Raw genomic sequence first — 12951 nt, forward strand, 5'->3', positions numbered from 1 at the left:
TGTACCCTGTCTGTGTGTCTGTCTGTCTGTACCCTGTCTGTCTGTCTGTCCCCTGTCTGTCTGTCTGTCTGTCTGTACCCTGTCTGTCTTTCTGTCGGTCCCCTGTCTGTCTGTCTGTCTGTACCCTGTCTGTCCCCTGTCTGTCTGTCTGTACCCTGTCTGTCTGTACCCCTGTCTGTCCCCTGTCTGTCTGTCTGTACCCTGTCTGTCTGTACCCTGTCTGTCTGTCTGTACCCTGTCTGTCTGTCTGTCTGTACCCTGTCTGTCTGTCTGTCTGTACCCTGTCTGTCTGTACCCCTGTCTGTCCCCTGTCTGTCTGTCTGTACCCTGTCTGTCTGTCTGTACCCTGTCTGTCTGCCTGCCTCCATTGGCTTCTATTGAGTCTATTTTTAGCCCCAGCAGACTGGTCACGTGGTAGGAGGAGGACGTCAATAATGTTGTTGTTGGTGGTGGGTGAGAGAGAGAGAGAGAGAGAGAGAGAGAGAGACTGTAAATATGGACGAGGTGAAACGTTAGGAGGTGAGACGCGACGTGCTTCGTCAAATTCGCCGTTTTCAATGTAGAAGAAAAGCTCCCGTGGAAGCTTCGCGGGGGGACGGACCGAGCTTCGGCGGAAACCACAGCCGGGAGGAAGCGACCTCTGCGCCGATAGACGTTCCAGGAGGACCCGCCGACATCCACGGTACTGGGGGCTTTATGGGGAGAATGCGTACGTGCATGCGCGACAGAGCGTCCTGGTCGAGTACACCTTCTGCCAGATACTCACAGGTGTCAGAAAGAAGGGTGGTTAACGGGAAACCTAAATGTTATTCTCGCTAAGCCACTGCCAACACTTCTCCACAGCTAACACAGCGGCTAGCATAGTAGCTAACACAGCGGCTAGCACAGCAGCTAACACAACGGCTAGCATGGTAGCTAACACAGTGGTTAGCACAGGAGCTAACATAGCAGCTAACTTCCAAACAGTGACCATACAGGTTCAGATACAAATACAGGTACAGATAAAAATACAGTTACAGGTAAAAGTACATCTACAGGTACAGGTACAAATACAGGTACAGATAAAAGTACAGTTAAGGGTAAAAGTACAGGTACAGATACAAATACAGGTACAGATAAAAGTACATGTACAGATAAAAGTACAGATACAAATACAGGTACAGATAAAAATACAAGTACATGTACAGATAAAAGTACAGGTACAGATACAAATGCAGGTGCCAATACAAATACACATACAGATAAACGTACAGTTACAGGTAAAAGTACAGATACAGATGCAAATACCGGTACAGATACAAATACAGCTACAGATAAAAGTACAAGTACATGTAAAGATAAAAGTACAGGTACAGGTAAAAGTACAGGTACAGATACAAATACAGGTACAGATACAAGTACAAGTAAAAGTACGTGTACCGATAAAAGTACAGGTACAGGCACAGTTAGCCACACAACATAAGCTTAACACCTGACCATCAAATGCTAACTAGCATCTCTGTATAGCTGCTATCTCCTTCCAAACACCACTAACCACCACCGTCTACTAGGTGTTATATACAAGCAGCACAAACAGCCTCAAACTAACACGGGTACAAGTAGCAGAAAACAGTCACAGCTGGTCAGCAGAAGCCTCTGGAGCTGCCAGAGGAGGCAAGGAATGAAGGTCCTCCATTAGTGATTAGTGGATAGATAGAGAACATGTACCTGGACCTGGAAACCAGTAAGGGACGGCTACGACCACAAGTTATCGCGTATATCTCCTCACCTTTAAACTCCAACATTGGCTATAAATAGTAGTTCCCTGTTATGTTAATGTCCATTATAAAGACATTTATTGGAGGTCATTACACAGTTGGCAGAAAACTCAGAGTGCCATCATACAGCTGCTGTTCGCTAAGAACTTTATTGGCATATATGGAAGTGAAATCAGCATCTGTTAATGATAGTGCAAGCAGATAAATAATGTGGCAGACCCTGTTCAGTCTAAACATGCATTAGAGCCTGACATATGAATCCATTACATGTGCACTTCTCCACTATGTGGGTGCTAGCTTTCCTCTAAGGCATTTTTCTTAAACATGCAATTAAACAGACTCTTTCTCTATAGTGGTATCATCTCCATGGCCTTGGAAGTTCAAGGATGTCTGCTGGACTTTTGCACATATTTAATTATAAATGTTGGTTTTTCAAATTCCAGAAGAGTTGCCTATGTACTGGAAATGTTTCTTCTTAGTTGGTCAGTAAAATATGTCATAAAATAGGATTCAGAGTGTGTCTATAATGCACATTACCAAAGTTCACTTAATACAGAGTCGTGGGACCACCTTGTTGTTATTTTCATTATTCATTCATCAGGTAATTGTAAACATTAGATGTGATGAATTGTCTTGAAAACATCAATAGAATATGACTATGAATCACATTTTCTTCTGTATTGTCCTCTATATGATGAACTGAGAGCCTCTTTGTTTGATGACATGTTTATCCGAAATCCTGATTTGTTCTGGAGCACTGATGATGACAAGATGAAATGGTTGTTTAGTTCAAATGTATTTAAATTAGCATTATTTGTTTGTAAAGCCTAGAGAAAAGCTCCAGATATGTTTGTTTAAATAGGTCAGTATTTTGTTTTGTTTACATATTGTGCCTATTGTCTGGTATTTGATCTTTGGTTTGTATTTATGGTGTCTTATAAGCCCAGGTAAGGGCTGGGCATGTCTGTATGCAAGACACAATAATAAAAAAAATAACATTCATGCCTATTGCATCATTCAACAGCCAGCCCCCAGAATTCTAATTACTTGCATATAAGATATGAAACAGTAATTTCTTTTATGGGAAAATGTTTTGTGACATGAGAGAGTTTAAGATAGTCCAGGGTCCACCTGCTTTGTCATTCTCATCATTCTGCTTTGGGTTTACTTTGTATTCAAGCTAGTAATATGACATTTGTTTGACTTCTTAGGAAAGCTAGGTGTCTCCTGGAGCCGGTAGATGATGGTTGTTTCCATAGAAGTACCTTATTCAGAGGTTTATCATCACCTGTAACATACCACACCTCAGTGGAACTACAAAATACATGTAGTACTATATGGTCCTTACTCTGCAACAGATTTTATCCATATGTGCACTTGGTCATGTTGTGATTTTGACACCATCTTGATCGTACAAATGACACTTGGTTGTATAATGAATTGTTTATTACTTTTATTTGGTACTCTGTTCTGTGATTCAGGGTTCCTATGCTTATGCTGTGTGTGTTTGTGGATTTGGGCATCCTCTACCTCTACCTCCATAGCTCACAGATAAATCACATTTTTGTTGTCAGCACAATATGAACAAGCATGTTAAACACTTTGCAGGAAAGTGCCCGTAACACGTCATATAATTCACAAACATATTCAAACATTGGACAAATCAAATGACGGTTCAGCTGTCAGATACACTCTGGCTAACCGGGTTCAGTTTGATGGTAGATGACTAAACTAGTTTGGTCATTTATCTCATATCATACTGTCAAAGCAGTATTTTCTATTCTATTCTATTCTATTCTATTCTATTCTATTCTATTCTATTCTATTCTATTCTATTCTATTCATTTTATGTGTACAGGCTACAATATGTGGAACTTTCAGATTCTACTTTATGACAGTGTGGTTCTAAATAAGCACCATTTTCATCTCTTGCCTTTAATCTTCTCTATACTCGTCACTGCCATCAGCAAAATTATAATTGTAATTATAAGTAATTAAAGCTAATTTTTTGTTCTTTCGTTGGCAAAAGAAAGAATTGGCTTGAACAGTGTGTGTGAACATAGACTTCCGTCCACCCCAGTAGACTGTTACAGAATTCGCCTGTTTTTTCATTTTTTTGCCCCTCGGTCACAAATGGCCAAATTATTGTATTATATATTACATTGTAATCGTTTTGTCATCTGTCTTTCTGTCTGTCTGTCCATTCAATGACATAATTGTATTATCTGAAGAATGCATTGAAACATCTGCACCACATTTGTACTGTGGATGCATTTTGTCATGGAACAGAAGAATATTGAACATAGGTGACCTTGACCTGCTGTTTCCAGGTCCAATGGTCTTCTGCCTTGTGCAGTTATAATATCTGAGTCCTTTCAAATATAAATATGTATGTAATAAGTTTTACACAAAGACAATCTAATCTAAGTTATAGGGCAGGAACTTTCAACACAAGTGTGCAGCACGTTATGTTCTTTGACCAGTCGGTCCAGTGAACCAGAGTATGTGGATATGTGGATATGATTGGATGCAAAAGGAACGAGGATTTGAAAGGGTTTTAACCGGATGGATGGATGGATGGTGATTGCATAGCGATCTTTTTTTTTTTTTTTTTTTTTTTTTTGAATAATCTTTAATATGCGATGCTGTGTCCATCTCTTCAAGGACAGCCTCTGTGGGGATGTGCTCGTCTCCTTTGTCCTTGAGTCTTCTGGACAAAGCAAAGAGGGAAATGGGTGATACACACTCAGCCGTTACAGTTGACTGTGTTTGTGTGTGTTTGTGTGCGTGTGAGAAATCACAGCTATAAACAAACACTGGAACAGTCACTTGGTCTTGGATTCCTGTTCTCTGTCTCACATTTGCTCACACCTGCTGTTTGTTTAGGGAAGAGGTGTTCAGGTGAGCTGTTACCACGGCAGCAAGCTCCCTGGTTGCTAGGCAGCACTTCCTGCTCCTCTCCAAAATGGGAGGGGCCAGGTATTTTAGGAAATGATGGTGTGAAGAGGAGGAGGAGGCGGCAAAGAGAGAAGAGATGGAATATGAGAGAAAGAAGAGCCATGGATTTGTATATGTTGGCGCTTTGGCAGCATGAGCGACTTCTGCCTGTGCAGGAGAGTCATGTGACCTGAGTGGAAGCTGGTTCGTTTCCCTTTTCACACGTCGGCTTTCAGTGCTTGTGTTCCTGTCATCAGGCTAATGGAGTAGTTGGCCAGCAGGTTAGTCTGTCACAGCTAGTTAGCTCTGTACCTAAGTACACACAAAGACACGCACACACCCACAGCGTTTTATCCCATTATCTAGGCCCTGACACCGTTACCGTGGCGCCCAGCCTGATGCTGCTGCGACACTGACTTCCTGTGAGAGTTAGAGTTAGAGGATGGTGAAGTACTGGAACAGGACTACGTGTTATTAAGAGACAAGTGGGTTTTTTTTAACCTCTTAATTGAAGCCTAGACTGTTTTTCTGCACTGAGGTCATCAAATACGTGTGAAGATGTTTCTAATGATCACTGTGAGACAACCAGAGCACAACAGAACATTCGAAACACCACCTTAGATGTGACTCATAACACCCACAGAAGCACGGGGCCATTAGACGGGTTTTAAACTGGGCTTATTGCAGTGCTGCTGGGCTGGATTACATTATGTTGTCCAGGTGAAACCAGCGCAGTCTATGGTATGTGTTTCCTACACAAGGACACCAGAGCTGGGATGATTAATTACCTAATCTGCTAGTGTCAGCTGTTAACTTAATTGGTAACTATTTGGATAATCAACTACTGTGCCAGATCAAGCAGTGACACACAGGGATACATTTCATGTTCAATAAGCTCTGCGTTGAAAACTAAATAACTGATCTCCATGTTTAATACATGTATGAATCGGTCTGAGCAAGTACTGTCACATGACACATGGTATAATTTACAGAAATAAAAATTTGGGGTAAAAATACTTAAATTACTTCTGTGTGACACTGGGACTCAAAATGAACATCATTTTTTTCACTTTATGCAAATGTCCAAAACATGCTGTTCTTATCATAAATGGGTCCTAAATGAAACATAGGGCTTTAGCTCTGATGGAAAAGTACAACTGGGATCAGTATTGGCTCAAAGTGTGTAAATGATCAGTTTTTATGAACACAAATCTGTTGTGACACGGGGACAGCAGTTTGGACCTTTGTTCAGCATCACAATAAAAGACTGACTGGAACTAAAACACTGCAAATATGATCATAAACTTTTACTGAACAGACATATTACAACTGAAGTGATTTATACAGATAATAGCAGAGAATATTGGACTAATAATTGGATTGGACAGAACCTGTGAATATTCATGTACTGTTAAATAATTAGTTCAACAGATTCACAGACTGAAAATATCACTGATACAAGAACAAATATTATTATTAAAGTTAATAGCACATTTACATATATGAATCTGAACAAATATTATTATTAAAGTTAATAGCACATTTACATATATGAGTCTGAACAAATATTATTATTAAAGTTAACAGTTACATATTTGAGTCCTTTTTAGGTTTCATTTTATATTGATTATATTTTTTATATCTTTTTTTTCTACAAGTGATACTGACATTTTTTTAAACAGTTCCATAAGTAGAGTTCTTAATCTAAAAAAGGAATGAACCTATTTGAGAAATATTTGGTGAAACTTTAATTTATGACACTGATGTTCATTTTGGCTGGATCTGACCCTAATCTGATTTATTCAGAAAACTAGAGCCATACGTTCAGCTCCATATGTCCTCTATCCTTGCATCATAATCTGCTCATGTCGTTCCCTTCATTATTAACAAGTGACACATTTTAATAGCTTGTGTGTTGCCAGTTCTGGGATGTTGACTCTTTAAATGAACTGAAGACCATTCAACACAAGGTCAAACCTCAGTACAGTGATGTGGACACTAGTGATGTCCACATCTGGATACTGATCTGATACCGACTTTTTACAATGAAATTTTGATATAAATTTGGTGTCACTGTTTCTAGGTTATTATACTATTATTTTACTGTAGATCACAGTTGGTCTGAATGTGAAACCTGCACTAAAACAACTATGACACCTTTGACTCTTAATAACTTTAGTATAATTTTTGCACTTTCTGAATTCATACTGTGGGACAAATTAGAACCTTTGGCAGGATGGTTTTGGCCGTATGTGTGCCACTGCTGTAGCACTTCTATGGACAGGTCCGTCCAGGTATTATATGGGGGTACATTCAGTGCTGTGCGTTAATGATGGGCGGATCAGTGGGTTTAATTGCGGGTCGGGTTTGGTCGAGTCAAATAATTCCACAAAAGCCCCGTGGGTTGAAAATAAACCCGACTCGCGCATCACTACCGGACCTTAAAGTGAAAAAGAAACCTATAGACGCTTTACTAATTCCCACCTTTGTGAAGCAAATTTTCCATTTCCCTACATTCAGAAACTTTAATTTGAGGGAGCAGGACGGGAGCAGCATCCCAGAACCAGGTCCAGTTTAGCATGATATCGTGACTAGGGATGTAATGATATAAAAATTTCATTTCATGGTTATTGAGACCAAAATTATCACAGTTATCATTATTGTCACGGTATTGTTGAAACTGTGTTCAAAACATTCAAAAAGTATTTATGCACACACTAAAATAATTTAACCAAGTTGTATTTTGAAAGAAAAAAAAACAATAACAAAAAAAAAACAAATAAAATATTTGGCACAATGTACTTTCTGTTGGCAGGAACATTCAAATATTAACCCTTAGTGGTCTGAGCCTATTTTGTCCGTTTTTCAGTGCTTTTGATTTTGCCTTTATATACTATGTACAGAAATGTTTACTATACCCATGTTTGGTATCTTTTCTTTCAGCACAACTTCATTTATATCATCTGTCTATTATTTTTTCACTTTAACCTTCTATATCAACACAAAAGGCCAGAAAACACAAAAAATATAAAGTCCGATTTGAAAAATGTATATGATTTATTGCATAAATAACACACAGATGCTTAACGAACCTTTTCAAAGACCTTAAACGTGACTATGGGTTCCATATATTAGGTATACACAATTAAAATTGTAATAAATTAAACGTATACTCAAATATTTGACATAAAAGCAGATCTTTGCATAGGGTTTTTTCCTCTAAAAGTACGGTAATCAAACACAGTTATCATGATAATTAGAATTTAAATGGTAATACTAACTGTCTGCAATTTTACCGCGGTTTATCGTTATACCGGTAATGTTACATCCCTAATCGTGACTAAATCTGATCTAATCTTCTAACAACACCAGATCAGCAGCCGATACCGATCTTTGGGTCGGATCGGGACATTCCTAGTGGACACTGCTTTGATGCTTCTGAAGTTTTAATATACAGGGCGTCCCAAAAAAAGTATACACACTTAAAATAATTGTAAAGTAGGTGTTTATTAAAATTATTTTAGTTTTCCAAATGTAATAGAATTTACAAACATAATTTTTTTGTTTTGTCACTTCCTGTTCTCAAACTGACGTCTGTTGTGGTCCAGACTCTGCTGACAACGCCAACCAGTGGAATCGCACACATCACCAAATAGTTCCCTTGGTATTTGCGTGCATTCATGTTCAATGGCTGCACTCAGTTCAGCGACTGTTGCAGGTCTCATTGAGTAGACTTTGTCTTTTAGGGATACACATAAAAAACAGTCTAGTGGTGTGAGGTCTGGTGAACGCAGAGGGGATTCAACAAAACCCCTCCGTCCAATCCACCTGTTTGGCAAGTTCAAAATGTGAGATATAAAAAGACAACATCTATTTTCTTTTTCTGTTTTTTTTTTTGGTTTGTCAGCTACCAATCTCTTACCAAGGCACCATTTAATAATCATGAAAATGAAAGAGAATCACACCCCAGATACTTTAGTAGACGTGGTGATTGTGATGTGAGTCACACTTTTACAGGCAGTGATAAGCTTTTACATTTATTTTTCACTGAGAAAAAACCTGATGATGTGACCTTTGCTGTGTGGACAGTGTGATTTGTTGCCTGGGGTATGTCTGTAGTAACACTTCATTTATTGTATAGTGATGAGCTGTGATATATTTTAACTTCGTCTAAATCAGGGGTGTCTAACTCATTTTAGTTCAGGGGCCACATTCAGTCAAATTTGGTCTGAAGTGGGCTGGACCAGTAACATAATAATATAATAATGTATAAATAATGTCAACTTTCCACAATGTTTTACAGTGAAAAAAGTAAAATTACATTATGATAACGTTTACATCTACAAACAATCCTTTAAAACAATGTGAATAACAGAAACAAACTGAAATGTCTTTTTTTTTTTTTGCAACAAAGTCCAATTTTAACAATATTATGCTTCAGTTTATCATTTACAGATGTGTATTACAACTGACAGATCACAGTGGATCTACAAATACATAAAATATTTAATATCAGACAGAATATTGTTTAATTTACACTGACTTCTCTTAAGACAGTTCAGGTTGTTCATATTTGTTCAGGTTATTCACGTTTGTTTTGTGAAATGGTAGTTTGTTTTAGTGTAAATACAGTAAAATTACATGAAAATGTTTACATTTACAAAAAGAAAAATTTGGAGTTGTCATTAATTATAGGTTATTATGATAGTATTTGATAGGGGTGTGTATTGTCAAGAATCTGGCGATATGAAACAAATCACAATACTAGGATCACAATACGATATACTATGATATATCGATATATGTTAAATGGCAATTTTTAAATTGGTTTTGTTTCTTTTTTAAAAGATTGTTTCCTGGAAGAAAGGAATTACACCAGAAATCTGCACAAAAACTAAGCCCATTTTTATTTGATCACAACAGGATCTAATGCTGTATCAAAAAATTTTCCTGTTAAAACTTAAATTCTGTTTTACAGACATTACAGTTTAAGATCCTGTTCAAATGTTCATATTCTATTAGTTCGGAACTAACATCAGAACATTATTTTTGTGCAATCCCAACAAAGGAATTAACATTATTTAATAAAAGAGTGTTAAATAATAATAAATAAAATATAAACAAAAAAGAAAAGCAAAAAAACCCAAAAATGAACCTCCATAATATCTTCATTTCAATAAATACTTAAAAATATTGATACAGTACTTTTTAATATTGATACAGTATTGTGAAAGGAAATACTGCGATATATTGCAGAACCGATATTTTCTTACACCCCTAAATATCAGGCAGAATATTATTAAAATTACACTGACTTCTCTTAAGACAGTTCAGGTTGTTCGTATTTGTTCAGATTATTCACGTTTTTTTGTGAAATGGTAGTTTGTTTTATTGGAAATACAGTAAAATTACATGAAAATGTTACAAAAAGAAAAATTTGGAGTTATCATTAATTATAGGTTATTATGATAGTATTTGACTGGTCTAACCCACTTGAGATTGAATTGGTCTGAATGTGGAAGCTGAACTAAAATGATTGTTATTACCTCCGCCAAGGAGGTTATGTTTTTGCCAGGGTTTGTTTGTCTGTTTGTCTGTCTGTTTGTTTGTCTGTCCGTTAGTGTGCAACATAACTCAAAAAGTTATGGACAGATTTGGATGAAATTTTCAGGGTTTGTTGGAAATGGGATAAGGAAGAAATGATTAAATTTTGGTGGTGATTGGGGGTGGGGGGACCTACGGGGGGGGGGGGGGGGGGGGGGGGGGGCACTGATCAGCCTTGGCGGAGGTCTGCGCTCTCCGAGTGCTTCTAGTTAACTCTGTAATTTTTGCATTTCACAAATTCATCCCATGGGCTGGATTGGACCCTTTGGTGGGCTGGATTTGGCCCCCGGGCCGAGTGTTTGACACCCCTGATCTAAACCGTCAGCCTCAGTATAAACCTTTGTGCTGTTCGTAGACATCACTGTTATACCCCTGAACATGAATAATAATACAAATGAGTTGTGTTGACGGTCCGTGTCCTGGTGGTGGTGTTGGTTGTGTCTGTAAACCATGGAAGACCGGCTCATTGTACCTGTAAATACCTGTAAACCATGTGATCCACTGATGTGTGAATCATTTCAGACCGCTTTAACTGTAATTACCGCCTGTCCTCTGTCTGTTTTATGTGTCCTGATGAGGACCATGATTGATGGTAATGATGATGATGATAAAAACTGCAGCCACGCCCCCCCTCCTCCACCTCAGTAAGAGCATTAAATGACTATGATCAGGGTTTGGGCTCAGAGCCAGCAGACCTCAGACAGACCTGCTGGTGTGTGTGTGTGCATTTGTGTGTGTGTGTGTGTAATGTGAGATGAGCCTGTGTGTGAAAGAGAGAGAGTTTGTGGATTGGTGCTAAACATGTTACTGTAAATCACATTAGAGTAAAGAAGCACGAGCTTTCCTTTACAGGTGATACACTGTGGTGGTGGGCATCCAGCAGGGGGCGGCAGAGGACAGCTAGTTTCCATAATATAATGAACTTCCTGTTCAGACACAATGCAGACCAGTGAGATGCAACTGAAGGCTTTTCATTAGAGGAGACTGAAGGGTTCTGTTGTGTGTGTTTTAAATGCACATTTGAGTGTAAGTCAGTGGATCAGTTCCACCTGCACCTTAATTAGTACAAAACTAAAACACTGTAGTGGTAACTAGGGATGTAACGATTACCGGTGTAATGATGAACTGCGGTAAAATTCCCAGTGTTTCATATTACCGTTTAAATTCTAATTATCATGATAACTGCATTTGATTACCGCATGTAGAAAACTCAGAGAGACAGAGAGAGAGAGAGAGAGACCTCTGTTCTATCTATCTGTCTGTCTGTCTGTCTGTCTGTCTGTCTGTCTGTCTGTCTGTCTGTCTATCTATCTATCTATCTATCTATCTATCTATCTATCTATCTATCTATCTATCTATCTATCTATCTATCTATCTATCTATCTATCTATCTATCTATCTATCTATCTATCTATCTATCTCAGGGGTTTCAATAATTTTCAGAGTAGACGGTTATTTGTTAAAAGTAGGTGGCTCTTCCCAGATGGCAGGGTTCCGGGGGCCGCCAAGGCCCTGGGGGTGGGTATACGGGGGGCTTTGCCTCCCTATGCCACATTCAAGCAAAATGACTGTTTTCCATACCTCATTTTACCTAATTTTATGACCAGTTTTAACGCTGAAAAGAGCACTATGCCTGTATTGTAAAAGGCAAAGTGTAGACCTCATAACAGGCAAAGACTAAAAAAAAGAGTGACCTTGCTCCAAACTACGTCTAGTGATCTCCATGTACATTATTCTTTGTTCATGTATTATTCATATATATTTGTACATTTTAGTACGGATATATTCTGAGGCAAATGAAAACTACAATTATAAAGCCAGTGGTTCATATATAGGACACACACTGACAGCATTCATTTCAAATAAAAGTTAGAAAGAATATAATTGTCTGTTTGTTTTTCAAATGTTGTAAAACTCGGGGAACTACATTGTGGCACGATATCGGTGATGTGGTGGTGTAAATGTATACAAACAATAGCACGTGCCACACGGTTTATGCATGTGTTGGGTAAATGGGTGCGATTCTGGGGTCCCAGGTGACATCAAGGTGCATGTGTTCAGCCATGTTTGTATACAGTGGATGCCCCCGGCAATCCAGGTCAAACCCGCTGTAGTTCCATGTCATCCGCACAGGGGATTGCAGGGTCACATTCATTGGCTTAATAGACCTTTGACCCTGTACGGAGGTTGACGTTTCCCCGTGGGAACGAATGATGGTATATCCGGCAGGGGTCACTAGTAATAGTAATCTGGTGATACAAGTAAAGCCCTGCGATCCATGCGTACACAAATTTTTTTTTTTTTTTCACAATCGGGCAGGAGGTTTCTAATCTTGTGCTGGGCGGCAGAAAAGACCTGACCTGGGCTCCGGAGCGGAAAGTAGCCGACGACACTTGTCTATCTATCTATCTATCTATCTATCTATCTATCTATCTATCTATCTATCTATCTATCTATCTATCTATCTATCTATCTATCTATCTATCTATCTATCTATCTATCTATCTCTGAAAAAGAAACTAAAACAACTCAAACTTGTTATGGAAAATGGTCAAGCAATGGCCATAAGGTGTCATCTTTAATGCACATTTGTATGTTTGATGTTTACATGGTAATATTTGAATGTTTCTGCCAACAGAAAGTACATTGTGCT

At 38.4% G+C, this 12951-nt stretch overlaps 1 protein-coding gene across 2 annotated transcripts in view; it reads left to right on the forward strand.

The window, feature by feature from the left end:
* Positions 1–462: 462 nt before the first annotated feature.
* hdac5 (histone deacetylase 5) overlaps positions 463–12951 on the forward strand; it is an 80763-nt gene continuing 68274 nt past the window's right edge. For both annotated transcript variants that reach the window (XM_030140363.1, XM_030140364.1), the window contains exon 1: positions 463–682. The gene's annotated coding sequence lies outside the window, so the exon portion shown is untranslated. The remainder of the gene's footprint in view (positions 683–12951) is intronic.

This window comes from Sphaeramia orbicularis, chromosome 8 (assembly GCF_902148855.1).
Source record: "Sphaeramia orbicularis chromosome 8, fSphaOr1.1, whole genome shotgun sequence".
Classification (NCBI taxonomy): Eukaryota; Metazoa; Chordata; class Actinopteri; order Kurtiformes; family Apogonidae; genus Sphaeramia; species Sphaeramia orbicularis.